This window comes from Hakea prostrata, chromosome 8 (assembly GCF_041222555.1).
Source record: "Hakea prostrata isolate BN-2017 chromosome 8, UWA_Hpros_2, whole genome shotgun sequence".
Taxonomy (NCBI): domain Eukaryota; kingdom Viridiplantae; phylum Streptophyta; class Magnoliopsida; order Proteales; family Proteaceae; genus Hakea; species Hakea prostrata.
In genome coordinates this window covers 24,056,630-24,073,705 of record NC_142607.1, presented here as the reverse complement: position 1 = coordinate 24,073,705, position 17,076 = coordinate 24,056,630, and the positions used below count along the sequence as shown (strand labels likewise).

Sequence of the window (17,076 nt, the reverse complement as noted above, 5' to 3'; positions counted from 1 at the left end):
GAAGGGTTTTGTGAGAAGATTACCTGTGTAGTGTGTAAGCGTCGCGTGGGAAGTAGATCCGAAGCCAACGGAGTCTCCAAAATACTTTCCTAACCCTTAGCACGAAATCCCTAGAGCCCAAAATGTGTTTGGAGCAGTGTAGAAGTGAAATGAGACCCAAAAACCGTATTTGAAACGTTGTTGTCGCGCGTATTTTGGGGCGGTCGCTACCGGCGGTCGATTGATTTGAGCGACCGGCTCAAGCGATCGGTCCAGTTACTGTTGCACAAATTTTTGGATTTTGGCTCTGTTTTGTTGATTTTTGGAATTTGTGCTTGTTGCTGCTTCTGTTTGTGAATGTTGGCCATGTTGTGGAGTTAGTTTGACTTGTGGAATCTTTTCTGGACTAGATCATTTAGTGTTGCTAATTTCAGGAATTCTTTTGGAGAATGGTTCAATTAAGGAAACGTGCTGTTAATGATCAAGTTGGAGAAGAAGGTGGTGAGAATCAGAATTGTGTTGAGATACCTGTAGTAAACACTAGAACTGAGCCTCCCCGAGCTGAAATTCCTTCTACTGATGAAAATCCTCCGCGTGCACCGCAAGTAGTCTCTATTCAGGATGTGATGAACATTCTAGGAAACATGATGCATCAGCAGCAGAATCAGTTTACTACTATGATGCAAGGTTTTGCGACTACTCAGCAGAATGTCCAGTCAGCTCTTAATCCTAATGGAGCTGGTACTTCTGCAGCTGGTCCTTTTGTGGATGGTTTTGCCCTTGGTCCGCATGCAAGGTTGATGGAGCATTTCTTGAAGCTTCAGATCCTCGCTTTACTTGGTATTTACGTCGGATACATTGTTCCCTAACAAGTGGATCCGAGAGATGGAAAAAGCTTTTGCAACCTCTCGTTGCAATGAAGCTCAGAAGATTCTATGTGCAGAACAGAGACTGCAGCATGAAGCTGATGTGTGGTGGAATGCTACCAAACCTATTTTGGAAGCTTCGCACCCGGTTCTTACTTGGGAAATTTTCAAGGAAGCATTTTGCAAGAATTACTTTCCTGAGTCTGTGAGAGATGCTAAAGAAGCTGAGTTCATGGCACTCACGCAAGGACCTAGTACTGTTCTGGAGTACCAGAAGAAGTTTGAAAAATTGTTCTACTTTGCCCCTGCTGCTTTCAAAGGTGATCGTGAAAAGGCAAAGAAGTTCTTCAAAGGTTTGAGGCCGTCACTGAAGACTTACCTGGCAATTCATCCGATTGTGGATTATGCTGAGATGGTACAGAATGCGAAGAAGGTAGAAGATAATGAGAGAGAGAATTATCTGCTCCAGCGTTCTGTTGCAAACAAGAATCATTTGGGTGACCGTAACCAGAGATTCTCTAGGCCTACTCCTTATATTGCCCCTTTGTTTCAGCCTAGAGGTGCTAGTTCCAGTTTTAGCTCTGCTTCGAGCTATGGTTCTAGTGGTGCACCGGTGAGTTCTGTTGCAGGTAGTCAGGGTACTGGACCGATCTATGCTAACCCTTGTCCAGTGGTTAATAACCAAAGACCTGCATATCCTTCTTCAACAGCTCCTGTGAGTGGTAGGGATTTGATCTGCTTTAACTGTGGAAAGCCGGGTCATTATTCTCGTAACTGCACTCAAAAGCCGAGTTCTCAGGTGTCAGCTTTGAAGCCTACTTCGAATGTTCCCACTGGAAAAGTGTTCAGTGTTGTTGGTTCAGAATCTGAGACAGATCACGATGTTTTGACAGGTATTATTCCAGTATCATCTACCTCTACTTTCGTATTATTTGATACTGGTGCATCGCATTCATTCATAGCATCTTCTTTTGTGAGTCGTATTCCTGTTACACTTGCAAAGTTGGAAAGAGGACTAGTTATTAGTACTCCTACCAGATTTGTTGTTAGATTAGATGAAGTGGTTGAATCTTGTTCCGTCGTTATTGCTGGTAGAACCCTTGAAGCCCGTTTGATCAAGTTGGACATGTCTGATTTTGATGTGATACTTGGAATGGATTGGTTATCTAAGTATGGCACAGTTATCCTTTGCTCGGAAAGGAAGGTACTGTTTCATCCTAAGGATGATAGTCCGTTTGAGTATCAAAGTAGTCAAGGGAAGTTGAGCAAGAAGATAGTGGCTGTGACTGTGAAAGTTAGGCAGTGGACTAAGGATGTTGGACTTCTTTCCTCTTCTGTGGATTTCTCGGAAGGTGTGAAACGGTTGCTTGATATTGAAGTTGTCAGGGACTTTCCTGATGTATTCCCTGATGATTTGTCCGGTTTGCCTCCAGAGAGGGAGTTAGAGTTTTCAATTGATCTAATTCCTGGAGCAGCTCCTGTGTCGAAAGCTCCGTATCGGATGGCTCCGACTGAGTTGAAGGAACTCTAGACTCAGTTAAATGATTTGTCAAGCAAAGGGTTTATCCAACCCAGTGTTTCGCCTTGGGGAGCCCCGGTGTTGTTTGTGAAGAAGAAGGATGGTAGTATGCGAATGTGCATAGACTATCGAGAATTGAACAAGTTGACGATTAAAAATAAATATCCTCTCCCTAGGATCGACGACTTGTTTGATCAGTTGAAAGGTGCCTCTGTGTTTTTGAAGATCGATTTGAGATCTGGGTATCATCAGTTAAGAGTGAAGTCCAGTGATGTCTGCAGGACCGCATTTAGGACTAGATATGGGCATTATGAATTCCGAGCTATGCCTTTTGGTCTTACTAATGCTCCGGCAGCATTAATGGATCTGATGAACCGAGTATTTCAGGATGTCTTAGATAAGTTTATCATTGTATTTATTGATGACATTCTGATTTATTCAAAGAGCAAGGAAGAACATGTGGTGCATTTGAGTTTTGCTTTGCAGCGTTTGAGAGAGAAGAAGTTGTTTGCCAAGTTCAGCAAATGTGACTTTTGGTTACCTAAAGTTATGTTCTTAGGTCACATTGTTTTTGCTGAGGGTATTAAGGTTGACTCTGCAAAGGTTCAAGATGTTGCTGATTGGGACCGACCTAAGTCAGTCTCTGAAATTCGAAGTTTTCTTGGTATGGCGGGATATTATGGGTGTCACATCCAACCCGAGTAAAGTAAAGTCGGCTTTGGGCCATCCCACCCGAGGACTGTGATCCCGGCCCGAAGATCCATGAGTTGATGTGAGGTTCTATTTTTGGACCACATAATCCACATGATCGACGATAATACAATCATGAAGCAGATAATAATCATAAACTAACAATGAATGATCATGGAATTCAGAAATAAGGTGTCAGACATAATCAGAGTGCGGAAATAAATATCGAATCAGATAAATTAAGAAGGCAATGGGCGGAATCCACTCCTTCACCAGACGGAAGTGAGGTCAAAATTTAGTTAAGTACAAGTCTTAAGTTATAAAGGTAAGTTAAAGTTATTACAATTCTTCTAAGTATACTTGTCACAAAAGAAGGGGTAACTACTCATAAGTCTCCTCCATAATAAATATATCTTCTTCAAAGTTGAGGACCATGGAGACCCAACATGATTGCTCCCATACAACTCGGGGCTAACCTGCGGTACGCTTGGTAATCTTCTTCGGTATGGTCACCGAAGTCTTCAACGTAGCCAGCCTTCGGATGGTAGTATGAGGTATCTGGGTCCGCCTTAGGGAGGGTGCCATCAGAGTAATCACCTGCAGAATAGCCTAACAAAATATTGCAACAGAAAGGAATGAGTTCAAAAGAACTCCAAGAAGGAAGTTATCCCACCACACATAAACCACGGGATAATCATAAAATGATGCAGATGATATGAGGCATATAATGCAATATGACTTTATTCTAAGTATGCTGGTCATCTATGGTAGACATGCTTTAAGTCATAGCACCATACTTCTTTAGGTAGTCTCAGTCACTCATCACCGCGGGGAAATTGGGTCCTGCATCCCTCTCGGACAATTCCATGGTTGGGGGTTTCGGTCACCGCTCTCTCACATTACCGTTTGGTCTAAGTATTGGCGCATGTCAGGGTATAGCCTAGCCCAATGCAAGTCATCTACTTAATCATATCATGCCAGTTCCAAATACTTCCATTCCTCCCCTCTCGGGATCCTTTCCGGTATCCTTCACACTAGAGTCACGGATATTACTCACCGGACTCATCAACCCTATTGGTCATCCATAAATGGTAAACGGGAAGCTCTCACATCCCTCTCACGGATCATTTCACCGGTCTTGAGTGCCCGTGAGCCCAAGTCTAGCCATTTGTAACCCTACCAATAAATGGCCCCTTTCGGGTGCAACCGTAATGCAATTTATGTCCTCTCACGGAGTGGATACCGGTCTTGAGCGCCCACAAATCCACACTACTACCACGGGTTGTTCGGTCTCAATGCCCTTCCGAATCGAGTCTGATATGATAGGGACATCCTAGCCATACATCTAGACAAATCCTATGCATGTCATTCAATAACCCGGAAAAGCGTCAATGGACACCTTCGGAGAACATCCCATACTATTCCCTCCGATGTCCAAGGACGAAGCACCAGTAGGGTACCCCTCAATCCCAAGTTATACTTAAGCAATCACATGCCCAAGTTCATCATATCAGTTCACAAGATACAACGTCATAATAAACATTCAATTCATGACATTGACATAAGTCATCATATATTGAAATTGATAAACATGATAAAACATTGAAGTAATATAATGTAAACACAAAGCTACTGTTAAAAGACATATGTAGCAAGTCTAACACAATAAGAATATGAAATAGAAACTATATTTACTAGGTTAGGAATACCAAGTCAAGATTTCCATATCCTAGGTAATTACATCGATAACTATCCTTACCTTGAATCGGAGAAGAGAATGGTCCAAGATCACAAGCGAGTGGCCCAAATAGTCTTAAAGTCCTAAACAAGCATATATGAAAGGTTAGAGAAGAAATCAGAACAATCGGAGATCAAACGAATCGAAGCGGGCAAAAGTTGCTCGACAGAACTCTATTGGTCGATACATTTGGTCGATAGTATCGACCAATAGTATCGACCAAATCAATCTCCGGGACAGCAAGGTGGCTTTTCGGATTCTTGCCCCCGGATTTGGTCTTCCGGGTCTCGGATTGACATGAAACTTGGAGGATAGTCTAAGCACAACATGGGGACACTAATTATCAAGAAACTTTCATAATCCAATGGTCCATTTGGAAATCCCCAAATTGACATATTAAGGTTAAGAGTTGTAGATCATGGCATTGGCTATATCTCAATGCAAATTAGGGGAAAACATGGGGGATTAGGTAGGGAATCGTTTAGAAGTAACATGGAGCACATATGCAAGGTATAGATTAGGTTAATCATGAGCTTCATCTCAGTTTTGGTAAATAAAGCAAGTTGGTAAGCAATAAATCATGGAAATGTGTAGTCAATGATCATGAGGTGAATCAATCATAGTCATATCGGTGAAAACATCATTGTATGGGGTTTAGAAGGTTCATGGCAAGGTGTATGCAAGGTTGCAGCACCTTGGCCATGGTCCCAACAGTAAAATAGAGAAAAGATGAGTGAGAAAGTGATTAGGAGAGAGAGTCATACCTTTAAAGTGGAACAAGAAAGTAGGAATGAGTGGTTGGCAAAGATTGATGAAGAAGATGCTTCACCACTACCAAGGAGGAGTTCTTGGGAGGCTCTCTCACGTTCCCGCAGATGTTAAAAACGCGAGAATAGGGCTCCAGTCTCGAGGAATAAATAAATAGAAAAGAATATTCCAAGAATCTTTAAATCTGGGCTCAGCAGACTTGTTGGTCGATACCTTTGGTCGATGGTATCGACCAATAGTATCGACCAAAACAATCTCTGCAGAAATTTTACAGAATAGTTCAGCAACTTTAGGTGCGGACTTGGAGGGCTATATAAGGTCAAATTGCATGGGGTTTTCTCCTACAGTTCACTCAAGAGGTCTAGTTTCAGGGAGTACCTTCGGATTATGCACAGGAGTCCGTTTGCTATTTCAACTGTCTCGCTCTTCATCAGTGCGCAGATTCTAACTTAGCACTGGTAATGTGCTCAAGGAAGGAGCAGCATCATCAATGTCCATAAACTGGAATCCCGACCTTACGTCATCAACCAGTAGGGCCCATAAGTCCCTCCTACCACCACTTCGGGTCTTTGGATCTACAAACATAACAATGACCGGGTCGGGTCAAGGTTAGGTAAAAGCTGGATTTTACAATGGGGGCTTCATTGAGAATTTCTCTAGAATCTCAGCACCTATGACAAAGCTTACCAGAAAAGGAGTCAAGTTTGAGTGGAAGGAAGCCTATGAAGAGAGTTTCCAAGAACTCAAGAAAAGGTTAACTAACGCTCCTGTGTTGACGATACCAGATGACTCTGAAGGTTTGACAGTGTATACCGATGCCTCTAAAGTTTGTTTGGGTTGCGTTTTGATGCAGCATGGGAAGGTTGTAGCTTATGCTTCTAGGCAGTTGAAGAACTACGAGCATAACTATCCTACTCATGACTTGGAATTGGCAGCTGTGGTTTTTGCTCTGAAGATTTGGCGTCACTATCTTTATGGTGAAAAGATATCGATTTTCACTGACCACAAGAGTCTCAAGTATTTCTTTACTCAGAAGGAGTTGAATATGAGACAGAGAAGATGGCTAGAACTGGTGAAGGACTATGATTGTGATATTCAGTATCATCCAGGAAAAGCTAATGTGGTTGTTGATGCCTTAAGTAGAAAGAGTAATCAAGGAAGTTTGGTTTTGACATCTCTCAGTAAGCCCTTATTGTTCTCCGTTGTAAGATTTGGACTTGAGATTTTGTCGAAGGTTTCGGTGCTATTTTGATGGGCTGGTCGATCGACCGAGTTTGAGGGAGCAGAATTGTTGCTCTACAGTCGACTGATCCGAAATTGAAGAATAAAATTGACTTGATCACTTCAAAGACTAAGGACGTGGAAGATTTCTCCCTAGCCTTTGATGGTGCTCTTGTTTTTAGAGAAAGAGTTTGTGTTCCTGCTGTGGAAGACCTCAGAAGCAAAATCTTGACTGATGCTCATCAGTCCATCTTTACTATTCATCCCAGAAGTGTGAAGATGTACCATGATATGAAAGGGTATTTTTGGTGGTCTGGCATGAAGAATGATGTGGAAGATTTCATTGCTAAGTGTGGAACTTGTCAACGTGTGAAAGCTGTCCGGCAGCCTTCGTCTGGCCTTCTACAACCTCTTCCAGTACTTAGTTGGAAGACATTGCTATGGATTTTGTCACTAGGCTGCCCCGATCTGGAAAAGGGAATGACTCTATGTGGGTGGTAGTGGACCGATTAACGAAATCGGCACACTTCATTTCAATGAAGATCACCTATTCTATGGATAAGTTGGCCTGACTTTATGTTGATAATGTGGTGAGATTGCATGGTGTTCCTGTTAGCATTGTGTCAGATAGAGACCCAAGGTTTACTTCGCGTTTCCGGAATAGTTTTGAGAAAGCTCTGGGTACTCAGCTGAATTTGAGTACTACTCATCATCCTCAGACCGATGGCCAATCGGAAAGGACCATACAGATTTTGGAAGATATGCTTAGAGCATGTGTCATAGATATGAGTGGTAACTGGGATGACCACCTAGCCTTGGTGGAGTTTGCTTATAATAATAGTTATCAGTCTACTATTGGACTGGCCCCATTTAAAGCTCTGTATGGAAAGACTTGTAGAACTTCTCTGTATTGGGATGAAGTTGGGGAAAGGCATGTTCTTAGCCCTGATCTAATCGAAACCACCGGCACCATGGTGGATATGATTAGAGAAAGGACCAAAACTGCTCAGTCTCGACAGAAGTCTTATGCGGATAAAAGAAGGCTGACCTTGAGTTTCAAGTTGGTGAGCGTGCGCTTTTGAAAGTTTCGCCAATGAAAGGAGTCATGCGTTTTAATGTTAAAGGAAAGCTCAGCCCTAGGTATATTGGTCCCTTTGACATTATTGAAAAAGTTGGACCAGTAGCTTATCGGTTAGCTCAGCCCCCGTCTCTTGCTGGTGTGCATGATGTTTTGCATGTATCTATGCTAAGGCAATGCTTGACAAGTGCAGAGCAGTTGCTCCAGCATGAACCGGAAGGTTTGAGTGCGGATTTAACGTATGATGAAGAACCGGCTGAGATTTTGGATCGGAAGGACAAGCAGTTGAGAAATCGGACTATACCTTTGGTGAAGATCAGATGGAAGAATCACTCTTTTAAGGAAGCATCTTGGGAGAAAGAAGATGAGATGCGGTCCAAGTATCCTCACCTTTTTGGACCTTCAGGTACATTGTAATTTCAGGGACGAAATTTCTTTTAAGGGGGGAGGAATGTAACAACCCCCATATTTCTTACCCAAGATCCGTATTTTAGGTCCGAGAACTCGAAGGTCTAGTCAGATGAATTTGTGGAGTGTCCAGATTGAAGTCCATGATCCATACCCTGAAATCATGGATCTAGATCCTTTGTTTGAAGAGCCTGCCCTATTTGGTTTTTGGAATTCTGGAAGTCAAGTGTTCTTCGGAGATGTCCGGAATGAAGGTAAGATCTCCCCCATCTCTTCTTTAGGGCTAGGTTGGCCTTGGGTATCAACCCCCTAGCAAAACCACCCTTGTATGGCAAATTACATGGGGGCGGTTGCTAGTGGCGGTCGATTAAACCAAGCGACCGCCCGGTCTGTTTTCGGGAATCTTACCCTATTTTGCCCCTGACTTCTATAAAAGGCAACCTTCGTCCAAGTAATGAATATTTTATTCGTGGTTGCTAAATTTGGAGGTTAGACGACTGTGGGGAAGTTCCGAAAGAGACTCTGGAGTGCTGGCAGTGACTTGGAGATCAGTCCTTTCCTTTTCTGACTCTCTGGCGTGAGGTAATGAATTAATCCTTTGTTCTTTACTCTCTTTGTCCGTTAAATTAGTGTTAACCCATCCCCTCGTCTTTGTGGTTACCCCCTTGGATCTTTTTAACTCTCTTTTCAATCTACTTGAGATCAATTAACCGTAAACGAAACCCTGATTTCGTGAGAAGGTTAATCCAGTCAAGGGGAGAGTTCTGGGTAATCTATTGATGGTAATGGTTAGTTTTCCCTCACCCTTTGACTTAGGTCAAGATTACTCAAAATTCGGATTGAAAATGAGTTGTCAGAAGCCTGAGTTTCGGATTGAAACTCACTGTTTTTGGGGCGGTCACTAGTGGCGGTCGCTCAACCTAAGCGACCGGCCCCAAGCGACCGGCTGGTAAACAGAGACCAAATGGTTTTTGGTTCTGATTCAAATTGATTCATTTAACTTATATGTTACTGTAACCCTGTGTATAGGTGACCACTGTTTGAAAGAAAAGTCATATAATAGTTATCGGATTTCATTTTACGGACAATCTTACTTATATGCAGGTAAGGACAATTCATCCTATCTCTTGAATAGACTTATAATATGTTAATCTAGTGTATATTTGAAATCATATTTCTTTATATATGCTGCTATTTTTATGTCTTATATAGAAATCATATTACTTTACTGCTGTTTGTCTTACTTATATACATATTGTGTTGATTATGAATATTATGTATTGATGGTAGTTGGTATATGGTTCTGATGGATGAGGTATCTATTTTGGGATATCTTAGCTAGGGATATCAGAAGGCTGTGGAATGGGACAACATGCCTACTAATGTCTCCAGCATTGTCTTTAATATTTGATGGCATTACTTAGGTAGAGTCTAGAATTGCATGGTTAGGTACCCCACATGCTACTACCCTTTCGGTAGGGGGATTGAAACCAAGTGACCCGTGATGACAGTGAGGTGACATTGTGGTCCAGTGTTAGTCATATAAATGGTACGGTTGCATATGTTAGGGTTGGGCTCATGGATGTCCAAGGATCGGACCGGGTGTTGTGAGGAATCATGAGAGCATCCGCCCCAATAATATGTGGATGACCATAGGGTTAAGGAGTGGAGTCCAACAGCGGTAGTCAGTCTGTGAGGATTCTCTCTCCTAGGTTGTGAAGGATATTGAACCGAGTTGGTTGGTGCCATAGGGGATGTTTCTGGACTTCATGTAGACATGAAACCAGTATGACCTTGCATTGGATTAGAAACCCCGACATATGCCAGGACTCATTGCCAATGGTCGTGGTAAGAGAGTGTTGACTTAACCCCCAGCCATGGAATTGAGAGCCAGGTGTGGACTTTCCCTTTTTCCCAGGATCCCTAGAGAGGTAGCCAGTCCTTGCCGAATCAAAGTGATGAGACTTACCCAGAGGAGGGCTGGTGTATAACTTAAAGCATGTCAACTATTAGAGACCTTCATAGTTAGAAATCATAGTATCATTCATACTTTGCATTCATTCGTATTATTTATATATCTTGGCATTGTTGGATAATTGACGGGATTTGTGATTGTTTCTTATTGAGTTCTCTAGAACTCACGTCTTTATTTTGTATTGTTTATTAGCCTGCACAGAAGAAGGAATTATACAGGAGGATGGACTGGTTTCCTATAAAGGAACCATCCCGTATGAAGAAGATGTGGCACCGTTAGTGGGAGATGGAAATAGCATGTACGGGAGCTCCTGCAGCTGCATGGAGTGCGCTTATCGCACCTATTGATGGTCAGAGACGGAAGGTGGTCAGAAAGTTTGCTCGGCGAATAGAGTTGAATTGGAGAACACCTTACCTGGAGATCCATGAAAAACACTTTTTAGATTTAGAAAAGGAAACTGGGAAGAAATTGATATAACTCGTTTGTTTACTTCCGCTGAACCCTTATCCATTTTATTCATTATTTCTTTCCTTTATTATTGTTATTGGAGTATTTGGACTCCTATAATTCATTTAATTCAGTTATTGAATAGTCTTTGCTCTTGATTATCTTTATTTGTCTTAAATATTGTTGATAGACTAAAACCTTGGATCTTGTGACGGATCGCACCCACGTGTTGTCGGGCGGGTAATCGAGACCGGCGGGTGGGGTGTGACAAAGTATCCAGATCTGACATGATACGACAGAGTAGATGACTTGCATTGGGCTAGGCTTCCCCGCGACATGCGCCAATACTTATACCAATGGTGATGTGAGAGAGTGGTGACTAAATCCCCAACCATGGCTTGATGAGGACCTTACCCAATTACCACGGCAGACCCAAGATATCTTATGATTAAGGGGGAGTGACTGACGACCCGAAGAAGTATGGTGCTATGGCTTAAAGCATGTCTACCTTAGAGACTAGCATACTTAAGATTAGAATCATATTTCATCATTGTCTCATATCATATTGCTTCATATTGTGACTTGTATCGAATGAACTGTGTATTATGAAACGACTTGCCTTGCTGAGTTCTTTTGAACTCATTCCTTTTGTGCAATTTGCTAGATTATACTGCAGTACCAGAAGACCTCGATGGCATGTCCTATGACCCGAGCTATGATCCCGCATACTACCCTTCGGGTGATGGCTAAGCGGAGAGTCAGGATTGCTATACCGAGGAGGATTATGGTGCGTACCAGGGTTAGCCCCACCTTAGTGAGGGAGAGGCCACGTTGGGTTTACTTCACCACACTTTTGAAGAAGAAATCATTAGGATAGAAGAAACCTATGTGTAGGCCCCATTTCCTTGGATGACTGAAATCATTTGGATATTTTCACTCTAGTTCTTATGGATTTGCTCTTGACACAGATTGTAATTTAACTTAATTAACCACTTTTCCGCTATTGCTGAAGGAGTGACTTCTGATCACTTCTTCTCTTTGAGATTACCTCTATGTGAAGTTGATACTTAATATTTTCCGCACTCTGATTTACTATCTTTTCTTATTCAATTGATCTATTTATTGCTTGTTTTATACATTGATTATATTGTTCATGATTATGTTATCGCGTATGTGGGAGGCATGGCCGCTTGATCTGGATCTTCGGGCTGTGGATCACATCCCGGGTATGCCAGATAGGATACCGGCTGGGTGGATGTGACAATGAGAGCTTCCCGTCTACTATTTGTGGATGACCAATGGGGTTGATGAGTCCGGTGAGTAATATCCGTGACTCTAGTGTGAAGGATACCGGAAAGGATCGCCCGGGGCGAGGAATGGACGTATCTGGATCTGACATGGTATGACTGAGTAGATGACTTGCATTGGGTTAGGCTTTATTGTGACATGCACCTATACTTATACCAATGGTGATGTGAGAGAGTGGTGACCTAAACCCCAGCCATGGAATTGTCCGAGATGGATGCAGGACCCAGTTCACACCGGAGAACCCAAGATACCTGGATGGTTGAGGGAAGAGTGATTTGAGACCTACCCAAGGAAGTATGGTGCTATGAGTTAAAGCATGTCTACCATAGAGACTAGCATATGTAGAGTTAGAATCATAAATTCATCATCTGTCTCATATCATTTGCATCATGTTATGACTTGTATCATATGGTTTATGCATTATGGATTAACTGCCTTGTTGAGTTCCTTTGAACTCATTCCTTTCTGTGCATTTTCTTTGTTAGACTATCCTACAGGTTTTGAAGAGTCCGATGGCACGTCCTTCGAAGCACCCTATGATGACCCACACTACCCTCAGGGTAGTGGCTACTATGAATATTATTGTGAGGATACTGAAGAGGACTATGTTGCACACCAGGATTAGCCCGACACTGGTGTTGGAGCAGCTGTACTGGACTACGGACATCTATACCTTTGAGGATGTGTTTTATGTGACTGATGAAACATTTATTTAATGTTACATTTAGGATTCTCCTTTGAAACCGGATCTGTAATTTAACTTTTTTGGATATACTCTTTTGATGAGATTTGTAAACTTAACTTGATTTTGCTACTTTCTGCTGCCGTGTGAGAAAGTGACTTTTGATCACTCCCTCTCTCATATGGATATATATATATATATATATATATATATATAATATATATATATATATATATATATATATATATATATATATATATATATATATATATCTTGGTATCATCTTTATTCCGCACTCTGATTGTCTGTTTTATCTTATTCCTTATTCTTTATTATCTGCTTAAACCATGATTATTATCGTTCATGATTGTGTTATCGCGTATGTGGGAGGCATGGTTGCTCGATACTTGATCTTCAGGATTGTGGATCACATACCCGGGTATGTCCGATGGGGTACCGACTAGGTGGATGTGGCAGAGTGGTATCAGAGCCCAAGTTCAAGTGAAACCCCAACCACAGAAATGATAACGGAACAATTCTCAAGTCATAGATCCAGAAGTGACTCCTGTGTTCTTAGAGTGAATAATAGATAACTCAGAAGAAACTTAATTAATGAAGCATAAGTGATTGTTGGATAATATACAATAATCATAATTTAACAAACACCACTTAATGAAATAAATGGAAAGAAAGTGGATAATGCAAAATAACAAAGTGAAACAAAGGCGAATTTCATTAACTTAAGAAAGTTTTACATCGAGTTACTAATTACTCTATGAAATAGAGTTAAGATTGGTAACTTTATATTTGAGATGGCTTGATTTAGGAGTATTTTGTCTTTGTTTTAGTGATAATATTCATTAGATGTTGTCTTATTTAGTCTTAACATGTTGCATCTTGTTTAGTTCATTATTGTCACTCTTACATGAATTTCTCTTCAGATTTGTGGATGAATTTGACTGTTTCTCTTTCTCTTGAAAAATGTAGGTAAAGAGCCATAATAGGAGAAGAAGTTGTCTTCTAACTTTGCTGTGAAGTTTGCTATAGCAATACGGAGCAGAATATTCTTAGATCCAACACAAGTGGAAATGACCAGAAGGGGCTAACTTAAGAGGACATTTTTCTTGTAAATATATGATTGTTCTCAGCCCTTGATCTCAGGAGGAATGTTCTAATCCTATGGCCAGAATCTAACCTAATGATTGAAAGCATTTATGGAAGGAAGAGAAGAGAGGCAAGGAGAAGAGGAACATTGCAACACACGGCTAAGGGGAATAGAGGATATGGCTGAAGCAAGGAGAACCAGCGCTGGACTCATTGCGGAAGCAAGGGAAGGCTGCTGGAGAAGTTGATCTGAAGCAAGAAGAAGGCTAGAGCTCTTGTGGAAGCATTGAAGCTTTAGTTCTTTTCATTTTTATAAACTTATCTTCTCATCTTCTAGCTGAATGTTAACTATAACTATTGTTGTGTTTTTAATGTCTGTTATGGGCTAAACTTGTGTTGTGTTGGGATGATAGTAGTACCTAAACCTGAATTTTGAGATGTACTTATCATGTGTTCTTTAGTCTTACTACAATACAACCTTTTGTCAATGAATTCAGCATGATATATATTGATTAATTTCGGTTCTTGAATGATCTTTCATGAACGAATGCTATGATTGAGTTAAGTGGAAAGTTAATGCAGCCTAGATGCTTGTTGAATTGTGTGAGTTAGCATAATTTTTAATTAGTTTGTGTTAATTAGTAGGTTGGGTAGGAATACCCATTTACCTTACATGGCCATGATTGGGATTGGGTTTAAATTGCATTCAGATTTCAATTCTTCATAGGAATATGCAGATGTTGATTTAGGATGCTAGCTTATGTGTATTGGAAAATACCATATTGCCATTCATTCCAGGTTCTTGATATAATTTGGGGTTGTAGTATTACTTTAGTATTTGCATTATATAATTCAGGGGAGGGGAAACTTGATTCCCAACACTATTTTCACTCACTAAGTTCCCCCTATTGCTTAATCTACATTTTAGTTTCTTAGTTTTATTATCTGTCATTTGGTTATTTAGTTAGTCAATCACAAATCAACCTTGTTAATCTCCTTTAAATCAATTTTACTTTTACATTGAAAGTTAATGATATAATTCCCCATGGGATCGATAGTCTACTTATCATTCATTACTTGATTGCGACACGTGCACTTGCATAATATCTTGGTACACAAGCAACAAGTTTTTGGCGCCGTTGCCGAGGAATTTTGTCATTGATAATTAGTGTAGAAGTAATTCTTGTTTTATCTACTGAAATTTCTTTACTTTGATATTAGTTTTCTTTTATTCCCAAGTGCTTTAACCCTTGTATGAACACGCTGCCTGATCAAGAGTTGGTACCCTTTGACTTCGAAATAGAAAGGACATTTCGAGCTAGAAGAAGGGAGCAGCGAGGCCTAGCAGCAGTTCCAAATGCTTAGCTGAAGCATTGAGAAATGGATTGAATAATAATGAGAATAATATGGTAGCTGAGGGTGATGATAGAGATAGGGCCATCAGAGCATATGATGTCCCCATGGTACATGAGCTGAATCCAAACATAGTACGGCCAGAGATTCAAGCACTACATTTTGAACTTAAGCCGGTGATGTTCCAAATGCTTCAAACTGTGGGACAAATCAGTGGGTTTCCAACAGAAGATCCTCATCTCCATGTTAGACTCTTAATGGAAGTAAGTGATTCTTTCAAGATACCTGGAGCAACTGAAGAAGCTTTGAGATTGAAGCTATTCCCTTATTTATTGCGGGATAGAGCAAGAGCATGGTTGAACTCCTTACCTCCACAATCAGTAGCCACATGGAATGATTTAGTAGAGAAGTTCTTGATGAAGTACTTCCCTCCAATAAAGAATGGCAAGCTCAGGAATGATATCACTGGTTTTCAACAATCTGGATAGTGAATCTTTGTATGAGGCATGGGAAAGATTTAAGGAGCTCTTGCGTAAATGTTCTCACCATGGCATTCCTCATTGGATTCAAATGGAGACTTTCTACAATGGTTAAAGTGGACAAACTTGGTCCATAGTGGATGCATCAGCAAATGGGGCTATATTGGCAAAGTCTTACAATGAGGTTTATGAGATTTTGGAGAGGATGGCCAACAACAACTACCAATGGCCAGCTGAAAGAGCTGCTGCAAATAAGAGAGTGGTTGGAATTTATGAGTTGGATGCAGTGACAACATTAATTGCACAAGTGTCATCTCTCACTAATGTTCTAAAATCTGTAAACTTGGCTGCAACTATACAAACTCAAAAAATTTCAGCAGTCCCTTGTACATATTGTGGTGGGGAGCATGTCTTTGATAGCTGTCCATCTAACCCAAAATGAGCCTACTATGTTGGTTGTAATATCCAACCCTATTCTAACCCTGACCCTAACCCGGATCCACTGTTGTATTTAGGTCCGAAGACCCGAAGCGGTGGTAGAAGAGACTTATGGACCCTTTTGATTGATAATTATGATTCGGAGACCAAGCCCATGGACATATTCGATGATACCCCTTGCTTGAGTACATTGTCGGTGTTTAATGAAAGTCTGTGCATCGGAGAAGATTGATTTAGTTGAAGTACCTAATGACCTCCCATGCACAATCCGAAGGTATTCCTCGAAACTAGAATTCTTGATTGAATTGTAGAAGAAAACTCCATTCAATTTGACCTTGTATAGCCTTTCAAAACCCTACCTAAAGTTGCTGAACTATACCTGTTTTTCTGCTGAGAAATATTTTGGTCGATCCTCTTTGGTCGATGCCATCGACCAAGGATCATCGATCAAAGTTTCCCAATCAGCCAAGTTAATGATTCTTTGGAATATTCCCTAATCTATTTATACTAGCCTCGTGTTTTGAGCCCTATTGCAATCATTTTCACTCCTTGAGAACGTGGGGGGAGCTTCCCAAAGCAACTCCTAGGCATATGTGAAGGATACTCCACCAAAACTCATTGTTAATCATTGATTCTTGTCTCCATCTACAACTACAAGGTATGATTCATCATTCCACTCTCTATTTTACCTTTTTCTATTCTTTTCTATTCCTCTCTTGCTGTTGAGACATTGGAGATGGTGCTGCAACCTTGCACCCATCACTCCAAGTGTCCTCTCATGCTTAACCTATGATTTTCTTAGCCATCTATTGATGCTATGCCTCATCTCAAGCCTAGCATATGTATTCTTTGATTTTCCTCTTAACATCATGACATTTTGTACAAAACTGAGTTGTATGATATGTTATGTACATGTTTATCACTAGCATATGATTCCAATCGAATTTCTATAAGTTCCCCTAGCTAATGCATGCCTCTTCTATGTCAATGCAATCAATTCCAATTCATACCATGATGCTTGTC

General features: G+C 41.0%; 1 non-coding gene across 1 annotated transcript; it reads right to left on the bottom strand.

Annotated features, from left to right (window-relative positions):
- Positions 1-15,582: 15,582 nt before the first annotated feature.
- Positions 15,583-15,690, bottom strand: LOC149007450 (small nucleolar RNA R71). The gene has a single exon (XR_016175434.1). It is a non-coding gene; the product is annotated as a small nucleolar RNA R71 (small nucleolar RNA).
- Positions 15,691-17,076: the final 1,386 nt, after the last annotated feature.